Source organism: Echinops telfairi, unplaced genomic scaffold, assembly GCF_000313985.2.
Source record: "Echinops telfairi isolate 266 unplaced genomic scaffold, ASM31398v2 ScPeMD7_26;HRSCAF=91, whole genome shotgun sequence".
In the NCBI taxonomy this organism is placed as follows: Eukaryota; Metazoa; Chordata; class Mammalia; order Afrosoricida; family Tenrecidae; genus Echinops; species Echinops telfairi.
Genome location: NW_022103923.1, coordinates 1,993,054 through 2,014,291, shown reverse-complemented (window position 1 = coordinate 2,014,291; position 21,238 = coordinate 1,993,054).

The following is a 21,238-nucleotide window of genomic DNA, read 5'->3' as shown; positions in this document are numbered from 1 at the left end:
CTCTATCGCGGTTTTTGCGTAACAGCGCATGCTTTGTCATTACTGCCACTGATTGGCTCATACTGTACACGCTTGATGCCATAAATAATATAATAAATAATAAATGATAATTGTAACGTCCAAAATGTTTTACTGTATTTTCCCTTTTTCGTTTAATAAAATGGGTAATACGAGTGTAATGGTGACTAAAGGGTGTTTTTTCATGTCCTCTATGCTCTAACTACGAAAATATTTGATTTACAAATAAGGAATCCTACTTCGCGGAATTTCATTTATCACGGTAGGGTCTAGAACCGATTAACCGCGATAAACGAGGGTTCACTGTATAGTGAGTTTTTGACAAGTGAGGCAGCAACTTAATTCAGACCCTCAGGACTAGTTAAGAGCTGTCCAGTTAGTTTTTTGATCACCAGATAAGACTCTGGCAGGCTACTTTATCTTTCTATCGCTCTGTTACATTGGTGGTCTTAAAGTAAAGCACTCTTCTCAACGGAAAGTAGTGTAAACATCAAGAGACAAGCACAAGAGCATCACTAGTAGCACTAGTTATGATGGCCCCAAACTAGACATAATCCAAATATCTTTCAACAGTAGAATGGATCAATGAGGTCTATTCTCCCCAAGGAATGCTCTACAACAATGGCAATGAATGAACTACCACCACCACGACAACATTGATGAAGATCATAAATACAGTGTTGAAGAGAAGTCAAATGCAAAACAATACACTATATTATTGCATTTATATAAATTTCATAACGCAAGCACAATTTAATTGTTTAGGGGATGCTGCATGCCTATGTGGCAAAACTGTAAAGTAAAGCAAATGCATCATTACCATAAAAGTGAGGTTAGTGGCTACCTTTAGGATGGTGAGGTAGTGCAGGAACTGTTCTATTTCTTGACCTGGATTCTGGTGTCATTGGTATTTGCTTTATGATAATTCACTTGTGATTTACATTGCTTCCTGTATTTTGAAGGAGTCCTAGTGGTGTAGTGAGTTGCACTTTGGGTTTCCCACCCACCACAAGACCAGCAGTCTGCACTCACCAACTAACTCCTCCGCAGGAGAGGGATGAGGCTTTGTGCTGCCTTCAAGATTCACAACTTCCCAAACTCGCAGAGGCAGTCTACTCTGTCCAGAGGGTTGCTATGAATTAGAATTGACTGGATGACTGTGAGTTTAAGTCTGTATTTTTGTTGTATTTCTCAATTACGAAAAGTTTAAAAACAAAGGGGGAACCCTGTGATGTGTCTGCATTGTCCACACAATTCCCCAGTCTATTACTTACAGCTCTCCATATCAGTTCTCGGCTACCAGTCTTTTCTGACTCCCTCTTCTCACCATGTGTGTATATCAGCACACTGTCTTCATCTTTGTGAGCATTTATATAGATGAGACAGAGCCACTACTTTGTATATATATTTGTATGTGTATGCATGTGTATGGGGGGGGGAGGAAGGATATTGCAAACCACATTATAAATGCACAACTCACATGTGTGTGTTGTTTTTTGGAATTCTAAACTCCTCACCCTTTCTCCCACCAGTCAGTGGTGCTGTCTTAGGAGAGGATGAAACTGGGCATTGTGAAAGACTCTTCAAGCTACTTACAAAAGAGTGGATGCCACCACAAGTTAGCTACTTAAATACAGCAGGACATTCGTAAGTATTCCTGAGTCAAGAAATACCTACATTATGAGTGTGTGTGTGTGCATTTGCGTTTGCATGCACGTGAGCTTATATCCTATATTTGGGAACCTGTTCATTAGCAAATGAGCATGTCTATTTTAGTTGACTTCACAGAATTACTTAAAACTAACTCGAGTGTCACCAGATTTTGAAGGACGACCTATAGTAATGCAAATGTTGACTTACTAGGATGTGAAGCTAAATAGAACAAACAAAACAATGAACCACTTAGAGAAAGATTCTTGAGAACTTTGCTTGGTTGACTTTGAAAGACACAGGAAGTATCTGAATGGAGGAGGCTGTTAATCTGCTTAGCTCACATTAGCATGAATTGTTCAGATGTGCAGGGGGTGGTGGTGATTTTATTGGTTCTTAGGCAGGGCCTTTGGTAGAGGTATGGGATCCAGGCAAATAAGCTAGTTTTGCTTATGAACTCTGAAATGCATTCTACACATATGAAGTATTAGATGCAAAATGTAGTTAATGGTTAACAAATGTTTGAATTCAAAGCAATTACAGGAAAGGGGGATTGAAATGAGTCCATGTTATATTCATTAGGCAAATGGCCCCAGACATTTGAGATGTTTCCCAAACATTCTGTGACTTGCTGCCTTTAACATGTTGTAATTTTGTTGGCTAAACATTATCAAGAAAACTCCGTTGAAGTCATCGACATAATATGCCATACAGTGCTCTGTGGAGAAGGATTTTTTAACTTAGAAATACTAGAACCCTCTGCACTTTCTCTCAGGCCCTAAACAAAGCATAATTCAGGAAATGAAGTCATATATTAGAAAATATCATTACCATTCTTTGTCATTCTGTTATGATCATTTTTTATGGTTTGGATGGTTGTAGTTGTGTGTGTGTGTGTGTGTGTGTGTGTGTCCTTTATGCAGACTTTAAACCCAAATGATTATCTCTGTTCTGGAAAACTTTGGAAGCGTCTGTGAATGTTGTCTAGTTGTCCATAAGGAAATAGGGCAAAGAGATGCAGTTCTTTAGTTTCACCTTGAATTTGCTAGTTTGAAAGCATTGCAGCTGCATTTTTCATTTGAGTGCCCTGAAAAAAATCTACAGTTTTGATTTTGTATTTCAAGGCTGATTTTTCCCCACCCTTTGTCATTGGCAGTTTACAAGTGTTGTTCAGTTGTTGATGCTGGAGAAAATGAAATAAACCATCATAAAAATAATTTTGTCCAGGTGGTACATAAATCAGTTGAGGATATACAGCTTTTTGTGGCAAATAAAAAACATATGTATTAGCCAGTGCACCGAAATGTTACTATTCATCAAATGAGCATTATGGATGTGCTAGGGTTTAGATATGTGAAGAAAAAGATGAATGTTAGGATAGGACAGAGGAATATCGCCTGGTTTTGGCTAAGGTGAAATAATTGGAAGCAAATGGAAGAGAAACTTTAAATGCATTAGAGAAGAGCTGAAGTTCATTCCAGGTGGATGTGAGGATTTCCTCATCAGGAAATTTCTCTGCTACTTCCTCTTAATTTACAATTCATTGACTACCGCCAAATATGACTATCAAGCTCCAAGTAGAGAATTCAAAAATAGAAGCTACAGTGGATCCAGTATTAACTAGAAAATAACCTGATTACCAATATAATATGGAAACAACAGGGGTGTCTAATTATATGTATGTGTGTGTGTGCATGTGTATGTTTACTCGGTATATTTAGGTGCAATAAATCTTTATTTGACTAATTACTGTAGTATGTAAATTTTGTTTCTAACTCCAAGGAGGCATTTCCATCTATGTCCTTACTGTATCTACCTATCAGATTGTTATATTATTGTCTCTTGCATTAACATTACTTTATAATTTTTTATTGCTTTGTATGTTTTGCTTTTATCTGTGTTTAACTTAGAAATGGTTCGCAACTTTTTTTGTAGTCTCCCTTCAACTACTCTCATAAAGTGCTTAATATATGAAAAATGTAGGTATTTAATACTAACTACTCACTGCCATCAGGTCGATTTTGACTCAGAGTAACAATATAGAACAGAGTAGAGTGGCCCCTGTGGGTTTCTGAGGCTGTAAATCTCTGGCAGAAAGCCTCATCTGTCTCAGTGGGTGAAGGGTTCAAACAGCTGATCTTGTGGTTAACAGCCCAAGGCATAGGTGGGGCTCCTTAGGTATTTAATAGTGTTGAGTAGGAACTGAATTTATTTATTATTTACCATTGAGTGGTCTTTGTAGATTAGACGGAGAATGTTGCAACAATTATTTTCATATTTTCTTTGAAGTTCTATGTAATGCCTACATTTTTATGTCAGTTTTGTATCAAAAAGTAAGGTGTTCCTGGCCCTATGAAAGTAAGCGAAAATACAATATTACTGTTTTTCTAGGTCATTTACTAAGCAGAAAGGAGATATTTCTATTTTAATTTGTGTAATATTTTGTCCTCAGAATGTACCTCGATTTAACCAAAAGCCTTAGAGTATGTCCCAGAACCCAGCATCTGAGAGCAAACTTTTAAAATAGGAAGTTGTTATTTTCTCTTAAAAAAAAATCCATAAAATTTATAATTAACTAAACTCAAGTGAATATACTATCATTTAGTGTATTTTCAGGAACTCAAGTTGTTTATCATTTAAAATAAAGGTTTGACTTCAATTTTCTGTTGATTGACAGCACATTTTTATGCACATTTGTTTCTCCTTTGACAAGTCTGTCTTTTAAAAATTTCCGGCCTCTTCCTTTCCATTATCTTTGTCTTTTTTCTCTTCTTGTTCATCTTACCTTTTCTCCTTTAGAGACCTGTGAACCATAAAATGGACAGAGGTAAGATGAGATGAATCTTGGAGAGCTATGAACATTTTGAAGAATAACATAAATTAGAAAAGTTCTGTCAATGATGACTCAAAATGAAAACAAAATGATCATTTTCATGTAAGAATGTTTTACATTAATATGCAGGTTTATTCATCTTAGCACACAGGTCAAACTATGTTACAAAAAATTCCACAATCTCATGTAATCAATTAATACAATTAAAATTACAATGTGCACAAAATCAACTCATGGTTTTTGATATAAACCTTTTGTAATGCAAAGGGTCAGAATTAGGGAAAACATAATACTGGCTGCTTGTGTCTGAGTGAGAGCATCAAGTAGTCAAATAACAAAGGGGAGACTTGATTGAAGTAGTCTCACTTGGCTTGTCAGTTAAACTTCATGTAATGCTGGGTTTACAAAGTGAAGCCCAATAGTGAGTAGGGTATGATGGCAGGAGTACTGACCCTAAGCCTAATTTAGTGCTTATAACATGGTCAAACATGCTGAATTAATGTTTGCATAAGTCCTGGATCATTTTATTAAAGGGCTAAGATTGGTCTACTGCCATTCCCAATTCTTTGTCTTCATTTACAGATAGACAATAGTGTCCTAGACCTTCTTAGTCCACATGTGTGTCTGTTGACGGGTGTGTGGTCCCACTTCTGGGACCAGAAAAGGAGTGACAGTGCCTCAAGGAGGTTGGAAGATCAAAGAGCGGATGGCTTCTTGGAGGTTCAGGGCAATCGGGCTTTATGACATTTTCAACATCCTCTAATTAACATGAGAAATGTCACAAAAGCCTCAGATCGGTGGTTCAGCAATCGTAAGCTCTGTTTTCCAAAGGCAGACCAGTGCTTTGTCAGAATGTGCAATTTGCATTCATGGTATCATCTACAGAGGTTTGGGATGTAATTTGAACCTGTCTAATTTTCCCTTAGTAAACTGTTAAGGATCTTTTATCCTTGAATTGATCCAAATTCTCCTTGACCACATTCGCCTTCTCATCCTGCCCAGCTTTATTGGTATAATGAGTTGCATGTGTTTACTAGTCGCTGCATAAACAAGGTCTTCATGTTTGTTCTAAAACCATGCCTCATAGCTTTAGGATACACTTTGCATTCTAGTGTGTCATCAATAAGTTCATGTTCGCCCAGATCAGACTTTCTTTGTGCCAGAGATGTTGCTCCTACCCTCTCTTTTCTAGGGGAGACTCTTAGTACCGAGGAACTAAGAGGTTTGGGCACAGTTCCTCTCCTATCAGCCCAAGTAAAATACAGCATATCCCTTGCTTTTAGAAGGCAAGGAATTTTTCAGTGTTAGATTCTGAAAACTCCCAACTCCCTTGGCAATAGATTGGTGCAGGAACAAAGAGAAAGATTTGGTATGCAAACACTCCTAGCCAGAGCACATAGAGACTTTCATAATTCACTCTGATATACCAGTCTAGCCCTCAATATGTGATAAAAATTGATTATCCATTTAAAGTTGTTTCATGGTCCATGCATGTGTTTCCACTGGTGTTTTAAGTGGCTTTACACAGAGTGAAATAGCATTACTTAAACAGTAAAGTATAAACATAATATGGCTCGTTTATTAAGGTCCCAATGCTGCAGCTGGAAGGCATCCCAGGCAGTCCTAATGCATAGAAGATATCAATGTCCTTGGCATCATACCTGCTGAGAAAACTAAGACACTTCCATGTGGACTATGGCCTTTCTTTCCTTCCTGCCTCTTTAAGCAATAGAATGGACACCTTGCTTTTTTCTTGCCTTCCAATACAAGCCATTTCTAATCAGCTATGCATTGTTTACATGAGTCATAAATGCTGTGGCTATTGGAATTCATTTCAGTGTGAATGAATGGAGTTGCTATCTTTGTTGGTGGTGGTTGACAAAGTCGAGGTGTGGTCAGCAAGCTCAAGAAAGGGAAAAACAACAGGTAAATACATCTATCAGATTATTCCATAAAATCCTAGTAGGATTTCCAATATCTGGCCTATGCCAAGCTTTGGCAATAGCCAGCTTGTTGTAGCAGACATTGTGAGTACCCCACCCATATTCCCTGGGCATTCATCATCCCTGTGCACGCCAACATGATGGCTTCCAACTGAACACACCTGCAAAGCTTTCTTTGCCTTTGGGCTTTCCCTGGCTGTCAGAGACCACTTGGCTCACCTGCAAACTAGGATGGCAGTGCCAGAGAGTCAATGAGGAAGTTGACAAATACCCCATCTGATTAGTACCTTGGGCAACATAATTCTATGATGTGTTCTTTACTGGCCCTAAGAGTTCCCAGAGGGGGATTGAACACAGTAGTGACTTGCTCAATAACACATGCCTTCCTGGCTTTCTTCCCTTCCTCATTCCCCTGTCATTTCCCCGGTATCCTGGAATTTCCTCTCAAATAAACTCTGTGCTCGTGTTATTGTCTCTAGGTCTTCATTTGAGGATTTATATAGGTCTGTGTGTACATGAGGGGGTACCCCCCCAAAAAAACCCAGAACTTTTTTCAAAGCTGCACATTTAAATTTTCTTGTGTGTGTGTGTGTGTATGTGTGTATGTTTTAAGTTGTTTGTTCCTCCTCGTCCATTTACATTTTCTTAGAAAACATCCTTATCACCTTCAAAGTTCTCTCCAGTCCAGTTAATACATTTGTCAAAGCTGAGATTTCATTTTTCAAACTCCTCTGTTTGGATGGCTGACAGCACCTCCCTCATTTTATTCTTCACCTCTTCTACATCATTCGATTGCTGTCCTTTGACGTCCCTCTTCATGTAAACAAAAAGAAGTCCCACGGAGTGAGGTCAGGTGAGTAAGGTGTGTGGGGCGAGAGGAACATGCTGCTTTTTGCCAAATACTGGCACACTGAGATGTCTGCATGAACAGGTGCATTGTCTTGGTGGCAAAACCAGTCTCCTACTTGCCACAAATCAGGCCTTTTTTGGTCACACACTGTTATGCTATCTTTTCAGAACCTCTAAATAGAAAGCTTGATTAACAGTCTGACCTGGAGGATCAAACTCCAAATGCACTACATGTCAGCATTTCCATCCATTCGGGAAGTTGAGGGACGTCAAGAATGAGATTTGTCATCAGTCAGCAGTTCACCTTTTTTGACATGAGAAAGCCAATCGTACACTTGAGTTTTTCCCATAGCGCTGTCCTTGTAAGCTCTGTTTAAGGCATCCCTCCTCCCCCCAAGCAGGAAACAAAATTTCACAGACTCATGCTGTTCTCTTACATCGGCTATCACAAAAAAACAAAACCATGTTCTAATAAGCTTCTTTCATGAAAAATTCCCTGTGACCTGTAGCACTACACCACTGCAGGCACTAACTCAGAGTGAGTCGCTCAATGCTGTCCTAGTGGGAAAATTGCTTACTACAAAAGCTCCACCCAGTACTTTTCTCAACCTCAAGACAACTGGATTAGCATTTTAGCATCTCGGGAGAGTAGATTCAGGAAATCTAGACTGTTAACAAGTGCTGATATGTCTAATGTATACCCATCTGAGGTGCCTTCCACACATTCACCACAATCTGCTGCTCTCAGTGAGGTATGCCGAGAGCTCAGAATAGCTTGCAGAACACGGCAGCCATCACTGCAGTGGTACTTACTGTATCAACATATATGGCTTCTAACACCTTATTTTTGCTGGGGACTTCATACATTTCAGGAAATTGGAGATGAGGTTTGGATTAGGGCAAGCTGCCCTCATTCTTTCAGACTTTTAGAAAAATCATTGTGTCATTTCAAACGTGGATGACAATGGGTAAGCTGAGGGCTCTGATTTGTACAGAGGCTAAAATCACAAGGATATGTACAACTCTTAATATGATTGAACTATTGAATTGTATGAAGTGTGGATTAGGTACCAATAAAACTGTTTAAATTCAAGACAAGGTAATGTCTCTTATTATGCCCTTGCTGGTTAATCATGAATAACAAAGTTAACTGGATTTAGGGGCAAAAAACTCCTTATACCTATTAATATGTTTTTATAACTAGAAGGAAAAGAGGTCCACAGTCAACCCCCAGATGTGTGCCAAACCAGCAGTAATGAAGTATTGAGGAGTGAGAACTCTCTGGGCTATTTCTGGCTTCCTTAACTTGAAAGGTATAAGACTAATTACTAGAAGTCTAAAGAAATTCACTTTGAGAACAAAAGGCTTGAGAATACCTTTTCTGAGGGGGAAAAATAGGAGAAACTGTTTATTTAACATGAAGAAGATATTGCTAATGGGGGTAAGAATAAATTGTCATCAATTTCAAAACCGACTTTAGAAAGATTAGTAGGTTTTTTTTTTAATTCAAATAGGCATCCAATTCGCTTCATTCAACCTATGAACTTGAGTTTCTAATATGGGCCAGGTGCCGTGCTATACAAGGTTCTGGGGTTACAAAGGTGATCCAGTTGTGGCTCTGGCTTTTTCAGAAACTCCTGTTTAGTAGACAAAACAAACCAGCTGATTTTATCAGCTATAAAATGATAGTGTTAAATCCCTATAACGAACTAACAGAATGCTTTATAACTACAGAGGAGAGAGCGGTTAACTAAAACCATGTATGTACAAAAGGTAGTATGTAGAATTTGCCTTTAAAATGTACCCAGATTCAAAACCCAATGCCTTCTATAGGACAGAACCAAACCAAACAACATTAAAAAACACCAACTCCTTATTCTGAATTGGGTGACGGTTTACAGAGCAGAACATCCATTTTACATTGAACAGTTCATACATATTTTGTTTCACCTCATTCATTGCAATATCCATGTAGCTCCATTTATCCTATTTCCTTTCTCTAGTGTTTCTGGTTTCCATTCCTCTTTCTTTCCTAACCTTTCTCAGTTTTGTTCTTAGGTAATTGCTGCCCTTTTGATCTCAAATCGTTTATTATCCTAAGCTGTCCATACTTCACTAGGGTTACTATTCCCCCTATAGATCAAGGACTGTTTGGCTGAAAATTGATCCCAGGAGTCAGTTAATTTCCAGACCTGAAGAGTGACTAATGTCCATAGTATTAGAGACTCCACCAGTCCCAATATGACTAATAAGCCTGATCTCTTGTATGGTTTTCAGTTCTGTTCCACATTCTTCTATCCAGGACCTTCTAATGTGATCCTTTCAGAGCAATCGGTAGTGGGAGCCATGCACCATCTAGTTCATGTGGTCACAGGGTCCTAGAAACTGATGTTCATGTAGTCCATTAGTCCATTGGACTCCTTTTTTCCATGTGCTTTCAACTTGCATCCTTATTTCTACCTCTGGACAGGGAGAGTCCACTAGCTGAACCTTAAATGGCCACTTGGCAGCTTTAAAGACTCCAGTCTCTGCTCACCAAAGTTGGATATAGAACATTGTTTTTGTGTACTATACACAGGGTTGTAATCTCCATGGAAGCCACTGCCATTTCTTTCTCCGGAGGAGCTGTTGGTGAGTTCAAATCTCTGATCTTTTTACCAGAACCCAAGCACTTTCCCACTGTCCTACCAGGGCTCCTTTTAAGATGTGTAGCATTTTATCAATGCTATTATCATTGAGACCAGGGTTGCTTCTGAAAAGGATAGGGAGGCAGTTATGGCAGAATTTTAGAAGACCTTTGGCCTGGGTTTTAAAGATGAGGAGGCTTGCAACAGATCTAGAAGGGGACAAAGATAATAGACAATGGGATGAATATGAACAAGGCTTGGAAGCTCAGTTGGAAGCTGCTTGCTGAGTATCAAATTCTGCATGTTTATGCCAACATTTGCCATTGTTCCCAAATCTCCCCAACCTCTTCCTGCCTCCATTTAATTCTCTTCAACCTCACAGGCATCCCGTGAACTTCTCGTCTGTTTTTCCTTGCCACCCCAACATGGCTATTGTGGTAGTTACATAATCTGCTTTCAATTTGAAGATTAAGAGAGTAGAGGTGGCGTCTAGCCTGTCAATCAGGAGATAGCCAATGAGCCCTCTGTGTAGGCATGGCCTTCTCCTGAGGATTCTGGGGATTCCCATTTTCCTCCCTGGAGGTGGGAGACATGCTCTCTCTCTGCTCACTCCCTAAGAAACACTCTACTGACAAGACACATGGCACTACGTTGATAGACCCCTTGCCCTGTGAACTGGAGGAGCCAGGTGAAGACCCCTGTCAGTGCTGAGATGCTTCTGTCACCACTGGATCCACAAGACTTTGTACCCATTGGCCTGTGATCATGCTGCATTCGGTGTCATTGCATGTGTTTTGTGAGTCTGAAGAGGCTTTTATAGATTGGTATCAGACATATGGGTTAATATCAGACTTATGCACTTGATCTGGACTGGGCTGGGATTTTTCTCAATATTTAATTGCTCCTATACACAAAGCTCTTTCCTATACATATATGAGTGTCTGTGAATTTGTTTCTCTAGTCTACCCAGACTAACACACACACACACACACACGTCTTCAACTACCTTCTCCTCACAGGTCTCAGGAATGACATAAGCAACTGTCAATTCAGGACACCTGCTGAAGCCTTTCAGGAAAATCCTCTAGTCCCAGACCACCCGCTTCCTCTGTGTGCATGATCTCATCCACTCATCCCCCTTCGTTGTGATTCTTGAGATTTCCTTTGCCTCTTCTTTGTCATACCAAATCTTTCCCACTCCACTGACTCCTTTTTATACTTTACCTCGAATTGCCTCATCAAGTTTCCCCTACCTTTACAACGCAAACCATCCCTGCCCCCCAATACCATGATCTTTCTCCTGTGAAATGCTAGCCCATCTCCCTTCCTTTCTTCCTCAGTTTTATAGAAAGGTTAGCCTATACCTGCCGCTTCTACTTCAATACTCATTCCCTCTGTAATGTCATGTACACTAATTCCACCCCCTCAGAACCCAACTTCCTCTCATCATACCCGGCTGGCTGCACGTGCAGCACAGGTTTAACCAGGCACCCTTTAAGGGTTTTGCAGTCCTTTTACCAATTGGCATTGTGGGCATCTCTGTTCTTCTCTAATTTTTCTTGGCTCTTCTCTGCTTTTTTCGACCTCAGCTTTCATGGGTCCGAATTCACCCCTTCTCTTACTCAACATCTATTGCAGGAGTCCTCAAACTACGGCCTGCCGAGGACATTTATCCGGCCCACCCGGTGTTTTTGCCCTGTTTGTTTTTTGACTTCAAAATAAGATATGTGCAGTGTGCATAGGAATTTGCTCATCGTTTTTTTAAAACTATGGTCCAGCCCTCCAACGGGTCTGAGGGACAGTGAACTGGCCCCCTGTTTAAAAAGTTTGAGGACCCCTGATCTACTGTCTATCCTGTCCAGTTTCTCTGCTGGGTGCCAAAGTGATGCAAATGCAAATGCCGCCCCTTTCCTAGAGGTGCTTGCCCTCAGACACCGACATACATGTCAGTGTGTTGGCATAGATGGATGTGCCAAGGACTCCTGGGATCCCGAGTAAGAAGTGATTAGTTGGGCCTAGAGTTTGAGGAAGCTTGGGGGATGACCCCAAGGGCAGTTGTAGCCGAAATGGCAGGGTGGCTCGGCATGCTATTAACAGAAGTCCAGACGTCAGGAGAGGAAAATCTGGTTTGTCGATGATGAATCAGATTTGGTTGTGCTGAATGTAAGATCTCAGTGGGACACCAAGGAAGCTGGGCCAGTCTACCTGAAGAGGTTGGCTTAGTAAGGCGCCTGCTGAAGGGATCTGGCTGAAACTAGAGTTGATGAGATCGTCAGAAATTGAGATTGTCGAAAAAGAAAAGAGAACAGAGGCAGCGCTTTGTGGTAAAAGCAGAAGAGAAGGTAGACAAGAAGGTGCCTTCGATTCTGTCTCCCCTCCTGCCACATCTTTCCACACATGACTACATGAGTGGTGGATTGGAAACCCAGCTCTCTGCTGGTCACTTCCTCACCTAGAAGCCTCTAACTCACCACCTTCAAGTCCATGCTCACCCATGGCAACCCCATAGGACAGGGTGGAACTGCCCCTGTGGGGTTCTGAGACGGAAATTCTTCATAGGAGTTGAAAGCTCCATCTTTCTCCTGAGGAGCGTCTAGTGGTTTCAAACTGCTCACTTTGTGAATGGCAGCCCAATGCGTAAGCACTACGCTACCTGACGCTGCCATTTTGCCTACAAGATAAACAGGGAAAGGGAAGAAAAATCAAGCAAAAAAACATCTCTTTAAGCACAAATTCCTTCCAGGTCTGTTCCCTGAAAGCTTCACCTTGCCCATCAACCCTCCCAGGCTGAGGGCATACGCTTCTGAAATGCGTTTCAGCAGAATCTCCTGGAGGGCCTGTTAAAGAGTAGAGAGCTGCCCACCGCCCTCCCCCACCAACCCCCCCACCAGGTTTCTGATTCAGCAGGTCTGAGTCATAGCCTGAGAATTTGCCTTTCTGAGGAATTTTCAATAATACAGACCGGGACCAAAGAAGCCGTGTGCGGTTTCTGTGAGCAGGACAGAATTGCCTGCCTTCTGATGGTTGAGTGGGTTACAAGGTCAGCAGCTACTCTGTGGGCAGAAGAAGAGGCTCTGCTCCCGGGAAGATCAGCACCGCGGAAAGCCCAGGGTGCTCTTTCACTTTGTCCTGCAGGGGCCCTGGGAGTCAGAATGGACTCAGTGGTAGTAGTTGCGTGTCTCTGCCGCTGATATCCCAGGGATGTCATTCCACCCCCTCTGCACTGCCCATGCTGTTCCCCAGAGCACTTCCTTGCCGGGTTCCCCTTGGTGGCTGTACCCCATGACTACTTCTGCCTCCGTCGTCCAGCTGCCAGTTGTTCCTCTGCTACCCCTGACAGCACAACGGTTAAGTATTCGGCTGATTTCAGGCTAGGCTGCACTAGAGGGAAGCATCATGCTAGATTCACTTTACCAAGGCAATTCAGAGAGCAACATAAAAATGCAGGCCTGGGCCACTAGGATGGGGCCAGTCTCCATATGCTGATATGCTGCCTGCCCTTGTCAAGACGCTGGGTGGTCCCTGGACTTGTAGGGTTAAGGGAAGGCAGAGTGCGAACGATCAGCTGCTCTAACTGGAAGGCTCTAGAGAAAGAATGATTCTTGGGGGGCTGACAGTTGAGAGTATTGGTGCATTTGTCTTTTGTCTCCCTTTGGAACGAACACAGTTTTCTCAAATGCCAGAGTAGAATTCATTTTGAATTCGGTGCTGCCTACAACTGCCTTGTACATAAGAGTTGCTTATTTTTCAAATGAATGAAATGAGGAACAGCAATGTAGCCAATTTGTTATTTGCTTCTATGTTTATGTAAAGAGAAGAGGCCATGACGGATGACATCTGTGGCATATATATTTGTCACATCTATGTCACATTTATGTTAACATGCAGCTTTTGAAAGTACATTTCATACTATCTCTATTACCTTCTTGTTATCCTCCTGTTTTTATCTGATCAATTAGGCAGTAGCTTTTGGCCAGCTGGCCATTAGGCAAAGAGGCATATATTTACTTATTTGATAGATCCAGAAGAAGGGGTGGAGAGGGGAGGAACACAATATGGAGCATTTCTAAATACTGATTTTCAAAATGAAGATATTAACTTCACAGAGAACTTTGTTTCCCTAAAATAAAAAATTGAACATACATAAAGGACAGCCTGGTGGATTTAGACTGTTTGACGAGACTTTTACAACAGGCTTTTTTTCAGATCACAACCGAGTAACGCAGCACCATTTTGCCATCTAGTGTTGTGAGTCAGTATTACCTGTGGTGGAAGCGAGGTGCCGTTTCCTCGGACTTCCTTGGAATTCCCAATGTTGTATATCCAAACCAACCAACCAAGAAACCCATTGCCATCAAGTCCGTTTTGACTCATAGTGACATGATAGGATGGAGTAGAATTGCCCCATTGGATTTCCAAAACTACAGTTCTTTTTTTTTTAACCAAGGCTGACAGCCACATTCTTCCAGAGATGAGCTGGTGGGTTCAAACCAGTGACTTTCAGTTAGCTGATAAGCACTTATCCACTGTAGGCAGGACTACCAAGATATGCACTGAAGTGAAACATAACTTAGATTACCAAGGAACCTATTTCAAAAAATCCGTCTTTTCTCCCATGCATTTCTCGTAACGGCTTTGGTAAACAAGTAAGTTGAGCTAAAGTCAGAGAATGCTGTAATTTGTGCGCTTTGAAATCGGTGCTGTGTCTGTTGGGCGATTTCCATTCGAGGCAGGAGAGTTTGGTGGAAGAGGACAGCAAAGGTGCAAGTGGATCTACGTTGTTCAGCTACAACTGAGCTGGGAAATGAGCATGGCCTTTAGAAGTAGACCGGAGTCGATAAGGAGCCCAGTATAAAGGTTACACATGCAGCATCCAGAGCAATACTAAACCAAAAATAAAATAAAACAAAACCCATTTCTGTCAAGCCCATTTCAACTCATAGTGGCTTCTAAGCTGTAATTGTCATGGATCTAGATCACCAGGTGTTTTAGCCTGCTGAACCATTGGGTAGGTTTGAACCGCCAACCTTTCAGTTAGCAGGGGAGCTCTTAACCATTGCTCCACCAGGGCTCCTTGTTGCTAGTAATTAAGTTGATATTTATAAAGCACACGGACTATAGATCAACTGTACAGTATTTGCTGTTTCTATTTTGAATTCTGGGTCAATGACTTGCTAGTTGTATGAATCTAAGCAAACTTCTTAACCTTCCTGAACTTCAGGTTCTTTATGTATGGGTGTAATATTTTCAGTTATAAACAACAGCATACCTCCTGTGTTTGACACCCAAAGCAGAACATTTTAATGTCCTGCCTCTATAAGACAAAATCTTTTTTCAACAATAATCATCAGTAATCCTTCTACTGGGTATGACTCTGAAGAAGTAAAAGTCATAAGCCAAACATGAGAGCCAGGTTCAATGCAGCACTGCTGGCAATAGCAAGAAGATGGAAACAGCCTAACTCTCCATCAACAGAAGAATAGATAAAGAAACGTTGGTACATGGAATACTTGCTGTTAGATGCCACCAAATGCATTCTGATCCATAGTGGCCATATGCAAAACAGAACAAACCATGCCTGGTCCTGTGCCAGCCTCACCATTGTTCCTATGCCTGAGCCCATTGTTACAGCCACCATGGCAATCCATCTGGCCAAAGGCCTTCGTCTTTAATGGAATACTACTCATTGCTGAAAAATAAAGATGAGATCAGGAAGTACCTTATGCCATCAATGCATCTGGAGAACATAACACTGAGGGACATTAGTTAATCACAAAAGGACAAATATTGTATGAGACTACCGTTATAAAGAAACAAGAAATGACAAAGACTTTCATACCAAAAGGAGCAGACTTTGGGGCTCATCAAGTAAGGGAGGTAAAATAAAAACACTAGGCTAGGGGTTTGATAGGATGAAGGGGTGAAAGCGGTCCACAGGAAGGCAAAGAGAAATCAAAGGAAGATAGGATAAGATATTGGGGAGTTTGATTGGTAATGTAAAATTGGGGAGTTTGGTAATGTAAAATGTTGAATTCAAAATTGATAATCCAAAATGTAAACCTCCACCTCACTCACAATTTTAAGGTCATGAAGTAAATAATCACAATTGTCTTTCATGCCATTAAAAACAATAACAATAAAATACAATAGAATTCAACATAAACATTGCAGTTACAAAAGAAAAAAGATAATAGATTAATATCTTTGTATTCATGGTAGTGGTGATGTTTTACATTTTTATTTATATATATTAATCATTTTATTGGGGGCTCCTACAACTCTTATCACAATCCATACATAGATCCATTATCTCAAGTACACTTGTACATATGTTGCCATCATCGTTTTCAAAACATTTTATCTTTACTTGAGCCCTTGGTATCAGCTCCTCATTTTTCCTCTACCTCCCTCCCTTACGATCCCTTGAAAATTTACACATTATTATTATTTTCTCATGTCTTGCACTGTCCGATGTCTCCCCCCACCCCCTTGTCTGTTGTCCATCCCCCTGGGAGGGGATTATAGTAGGTTTTTGTGATCAGTTCCCCCTTTCTCTCCCCACCTTCCCCTTACCTCTTGGTATGGCTACTCTCAATATTTGTCCCCAGGAGTTTATCTGTCCTGTGTTTCCTGTGTTTCTAGCCCTTATCTGTACCCATGTATATGCTCTGGTCTAATGTGGGTTTTATAATGTTTGTTTTTAAAGGAGGGAAAACTAGATGAAGAAATAATCCTAGTCAAGTGACCATGACAAAGTTGAAAGAATGATTTGCATGTAGGATGACAAATGGAGTATCTCAAATCCTATTCTTCATTTTTATCATTATTGTGTAATCCTTGTGTTTTTAGTCTATTTTCCAAATGCAAGGATATGTACCACTAACAGGACTGAAGACAAAATCTACACCCAATGGAAGTGTGAGTTAAGGTGGATTTGTTCTAGTAGAATCAGATGCATGTCTTGAGTCCATGTGTGTCAGCAGCATACTAGATACTTGGCATTATCTCCCAGACAGCAAAACAATGTTTATGAAGGGATGCATAATTAAAATGTATGAATTTGAAGCATACATAGAGGTCCTGTAAAATTCAACAGTAATTTCAGCCGTTTTAAAGCTTAAATCCCTAAATGATTTAGCAGAGAGAGTAGAATTTTATCAATGACACTGTTTAGCATTTCTGGGACATATTGATAATTAAAAAAAACAAACCTTTAGTCAAATCTATTGTTTAAAAAAATGTCTCCCAAAACAATAGATCCTCATATTATATATACTTGGAACTGGCTACTCCCATTGTCTTTGCTCTTAGTGCCCATTGGCTGCAAGAATTAAACAAGAAAGAGCTGCTGGCACTATCCTTCTCATACTGAATATTTAGCATACCCAATATTCTTTATCTGTAAAGTTAGCAACTCAGTCCCCTCCTCCTACCAACCTAAAGCCTACTCTCCATACTCCCATCCACACTAAAAAAAAGAAAAAGTTCCCATCAAGTAAATTTGGACTCGTAGTGACCCTAAAGGACAGAGTAGCTCTATCTCATAAGTTTTCAGAGACGCTGTTGGGCCGCTGACTGCAAGGTTGATAGTACAAACCGACCAGCAGCTTCATGGAAGAAAATGCAGCCATCTGCTTCCATAAAGCTTTAGAGCCTCCAAAACTCTACATAGGATCGCTATGGGGCAGAATCTGTTTGTTGGCAGTAGGTTTGGCTTAGTTAATCTTTACAGAAGTAGATCGACAGCTCCTTCTCCTGCCAAGGAACTGGGTGGGTTCGAATCATCAGTAAGAGATTGTGAGCCTTCGAGTGATCAGACAATGAGTGACAAGTTAACTGACAAATTCAATGCCCTAAAATGTGTGCTGACAAACATTCAACAGCTTAAGAAACCAGGGTCCTCTCTGGAGTTTCTTTTAAGATATAGCCAACCCCAAAAGGTTGGATTGTTCCAAGTTGTTTTGGAATTAAGGTATTGGGCATGATTACAGGATTTAGACAGTGGGCCTGCTATTTGCTCAATTGCTCTTAGATCTCTACCTAGCCCTTGCTTTTCTCCATTCTGTATCATAAGGCATGCCATTTCCCTGGTTGCTGGGTTGGCCACTGTGGGGCCTCTCCCAGGAGACTAGAGGGAGATAAGAGAGAAGGAACCAAGCTATTTCCTGCCCTCTCACTCTGCTTCAGGCAGGTCCCTGGAAATAGCTATGTCTTCTGGACAGAGACAAATTTCCTGAAAAGTTAATGAAGCTTAAGCTCTATGGCTTCTCACTTAGACAGGCCTCTTGCAATGCCCTGGATGTATAATTTTTAACAGCTTTATTGAGATATAATTTACATACCATAAAATTCATCCATTGTAAGTGTACAGTTCAAGGATTCTTAGTAAATTTATCGAGTTAAACAACTATTATCACAATCCAGTGTTATAACATTTCCATCACCCCAAAAAGTTCCCTAGTGTCTGTTTTCAGTCAATCTGGGTTCCTCATATCAGCTGTAGGCAATTGTGGTACAATGGATCACCTTTATATGGCTTTTCCAGCCATGGTCTTGTAATACCAACCGAATGATTTGGGTGGGCCTATGCAAATAAGGTGCTTGTGATCCACCAAAGGTATTGGGCAGCTTTCTAATAAGGCAAATAAGGTGCCTAGCACCCTTGTAGGGGTGGGATCATGCAAATAAGGTGTATGAAACATAAAGAAGGATTGGTCACTTTTACCATCCTGCTAGGCTTAAAATGAGCCATCCCAGAGGCCGAAAAGGGAGACATTGCTACCAATAAGAAGAGCCTAGAGCAAAGCATGTCCTTTGTACCTAGGTTCCCTGTGCTGAGAATCTCCTAGACCAGCGGTTCTCAACTTGTGGGTCATGACCCCTTAGAGGGCCGAATGACCCTTTCACAGGAGTCACCTAAGACCATTGGAAAACACATACTTCCGGTGGTCTTAGGAACTGAGATGTTGGCTTTTTACGCATACTGTTGCAAAATGTAGCAATGTAGTTTACTGTTGTTATATTAAGACTGTTACCCATGCTACATCATGCTTCAAAGCAAAATTTCATTTATTTGTAATTAGAAATAAATAGTTCACAATAGATAATTACATATTGATTTTGTGATTAATCACGATGCTTTAATTATGTTCAATTTGTAACAATGGAAATACATCCTGCATATCAGATATTTACATTACGATTCATAACAGTAGCAAAATTACAGCGATGAAGTAGCAATGAAAACAATTTTATGGTTGGGGGTCACCACAATATGAGGAGCTGTATTAAAGGGTTGCTGCATTAGGAAGGTTGATAACCACTGTCCTAGACCCAGGAACCAGAGAAAGAGCCAGTACGAGATGGAAATAAGCAACAGCCGAGAAACAGTAGCAGCAGAGTCAGGTGACATGATGGATATGAGAGAACATGATGGGCCTCCTGGTCCATGAAGCAAGACAGCCTCAGTGAGTGTGCCCATACGTGGAATGAAATATCGGAGTACATTCTGATCACAATTATTGTTGGAGTAGGGTACCTCTGGGTACTTATAAGTGAGTTAAAGAACTTTGTAACGTTTACCCAAGCATTGTAGAGGCCAACTGAGCCCAATGATTCCAAGAGGGCTAAGGAGCCAAAGGTCAATTGGTATAGAGAAGTCTGCCTGTGGGCATGGCAAGGAACTTTCCTGACCAAAGAACAGTATCCTGAGTCATTCCTGATCCTGAATTTTAACTTGGCATTTTCCTAATTAACCTGAAAATTGTGAATATTGTCTGTGAGTTCTGTGTGGTCATTTCACTGAATCATCAAACCCAGCAGAGGAGAGAGTGCCACGGCGTGGAAGGCTGATGGCAGAATCGGAGAGAAGGTTGGAGAGAGGAGGTATGTCTGACCTCTGCCGCATCAGAATTTGTCTTGAGGTAATGCTGCTGATGGTGATTATCCCTCCTTATAATGTTAGATGAAATATCCTGCTACATCATTTTTATAGCAAACACAAATCTACTTTCTATCTCTACAGATCTGTCTTTTGTAGATATTTTATATACATGGAATCAAACACTATGTGGTCTTTTGTGTCTGGCTTCCTTCACTTAGATTTACCTGTGTTGCAGCAAATATCAGTACAGTCATGTGTCTCAACATCAAGATATGCTGTGTAATATAGATCATTATATAATTTGGATCTTACCGGAACACCATATTATATACAGCCAATCCCCAGATTAAAAGCTTGTTCTGTTCCTAAATCTGTCTTTAAGTAGAATTGTATATAAATTGAAACAATTAAGTATGGTCCTTAAATAATATCAGTCAGTCAAAGTTTGTCTTCATTTATACGAAGGGGCACTCCTCAAAACTGGAATTAATTTCTCAAAGCTATATATTTATTTATTTACAAAGCAACCATATCACCTTCAAAATTCTCTCAATTACAATTAATACATTTATCAAATCTGAAATTCCTTTCTAGGAAACATTTTTCAAATTCATCTGTTTGGATGGCTGACAGCACCTCCCTTGTTTTTTTTTTCCTTCACCTCTTCTACATCGCCAAATCACTGTTCTTTTATGTCCCTCTGCATTTGTAGAAACTGAAAGAAGTCGTACTGTCGTGGTGACAACACCACTCTCCTGTCTGCCACAAATCAGGCCTTTTTGTCTCACACTGTTACACAATCTTTTCAGCACCTCTAAATAGAAAGCTCGATTAACAGTTGGACCTGGTGGAATGAACTCCAAATGCACTAGGAGTTGACATTTTCGTCCATTCGGGAAGTTGATGGATGCCCAGAACAAGGCTTGTCATCAATGGACATTTCACCTTTTTTGAAATGAGAAAACCACTCGTTCACTTGAGTTATTCCCATAGTGCTGTCCTTGTAAGCTGTGTTCAATATCACAACAGTTTTTGCGGCAATTTTCCTGAGCAGGAAACAAAATTTCACAGCCACATGCTGTTCTCTTAAAGCAACCATCACAAAAAAACGAGGTTTAAGTGAAACTGCTTTTACGAAAAAATTCACTGTGACCAGAGAGAACCTTCCCAGGTGACGCTGCTAAGTGCACTAACTCAGAGTGAGTTGCTTGATGCTTGCCTATCAGGAAAAATGTGTACTACAAAAGCTCTACTCCACATGGGTTTTTTTTGGGGGGTACTCTGTGTTAGTCTGGGTTGACTAGAGAAACAAATTCATAGACACTCATATGTGTGTATGAGAGAACTTTATATAAAAGAGCAATTGTATATTAAGAAAGCATCCCATCCATTCCAAATTAAATTCATAAGTGCAATATTACGCCATATGTTGATA